Below are 1,489 nucleotides of genomic sequence, written 5' to 3'. Positions count from 1 at the left end.
GGTTAAGCTAAATTGGTCTGCCTGCTGATCTTGACTGGGCTCACTCAGAAGGGGGATGGGTTGTGAATGAGCTGGTCTAAGCTGGGCTTGGCTCTGCTCCACACATCTCTCATCCTCCTCTCAGGAGTAATAGGCCTTGAACACGTCTTTCTCATGGTGCTGACTAGAGCACAACACAGCAAGGCTAGATGTTCAAGTTTCTTCTTGCAACAGATCCCATTGGCCCAAACAAGTAAAACTTAGAATGAATTTGAATCATGGAGTGGGAAAATATGCTCTGCCTCCCTATGGGAAAAACAGCAAAGTCTCATGGCAAAGGTCATGGATGCAGGGAGAGCTGAAAATGCATTTGATAGCATCAGCCTTTTAGCATTCTCTTAACAGGGGCTGATCTTATCTACAATGATGGAAATTCAGGAGAGACTGACATTTATAAGAATACATATGGAAGCATTTTAAAATCTTCAACTTTGCAAAATATGACACCCAATTTCTGTCAAACCATTTAGGAAACATATTCCTGAAAAATGTAATCTCTCCTTCCTAGACTTTTAATCATTTTATAAACATGTGCTATTATTTTCAACTGGGAGTTGAAAATAGGCTAACCTGTGTTGTGACCATTTGCACAGAAAACAAACTTTCTAGAAAGGACTGAATAGCAATCCAGAACTTCTTACACAAACATTTTTATGAAACATTACGTGGTGAAAACTTGAATTGTCATTCATTTTATGGACAATTTTTGCACTAGGTAGAATTCTCAGTGGATAGTTTTCCTGTACTTTTTTTTTTTTTTTTTGCAGGCAGATAAAGGCTTACTTTATTGAATGACTGATGTATGTAACTGCCGAGGCCACTATGTACAGACAAGAGAGGGGGAGCTTTATTTTTTGATCTCTTCCTCCTTGGACAGAGTCTTGATGATCTCTTCTTTTATGGTCTGGAGACGCTCCTCGCGGTGCTTGCCTGCTTCCTTGGTCTTCGACCTGCAGGACTCAGCCTGGTCAGCCAGGAGCTTCTTGCGGGCCTTGTCTGCCTTCAGCTTGTGGATGTGTTCTGTGAGAATCCACTTGTTCTTGAATACGTTCCTCTTACCTTCAGGTATAGGCCATGGTACATGTGGCAGTCAATCTTCTTAGATTCACGGTATCTTCTGAGCAGCCTGTGCAGAATTCTCATCCTCCTCATCCAGGTCATCTTCTCTGGCATTCAAGCATTGGCAGTACCCTTTCTCTTACCTATGCTCATATGCCTGCCCTTATGGCAGGCTAAGGTATTTTTCCGGCATCGAGCCTGTGAGTCAATCTGAAGCCAGAGTTCTAGCAGCCTCCAGGAAAATCTTTAACCAGAAACCTTTTAGTGTCAGTAGTGCTAACAGAACTTTTGTAATTCTAAACACTCCTTAGGGCCTTTATCTGCCCTCCAGTCTCAGCAGGTATCAAGGAACTTACTCCGAACTCAGCACGTATCACAAAAGCCATCCGGA

At 42.6% G+C, this 1,489-nt stretch overlaps 1 pseudogene; it reads right to left on the bottom strand.

Moving 5' to 3' along the window:
- Positions 1 to 886: 886 nt before the first annotated feature.
- The window catches only part of LOC103196358, a 6,972-nt pseudogene continuing 6,369 nt past the window's right edge, over positions 887 to 1,489 (bottom strand).

Source organism: Orycteropus afer, unplaced genomic scaffold, assembly GCF_000298275.1.
Source record: "Orycteropus afer afer isolate SDZICR_OR568_19922 unplaced genomic scaffold, OryAfe1.0 scaffold00065, whole genome shotgun sequence".
Lineage (NCBI taxonomy): Eukaryota > Metazoa > Chordata > Mammalia > Tubulidentata > Orycteropodidae > Orycteropus > Orycteropus afer.
Note: the sequence above shows the minus strand (reverse complement) of the source record. Positions and strands in the feature narration are given on the sequence as shown.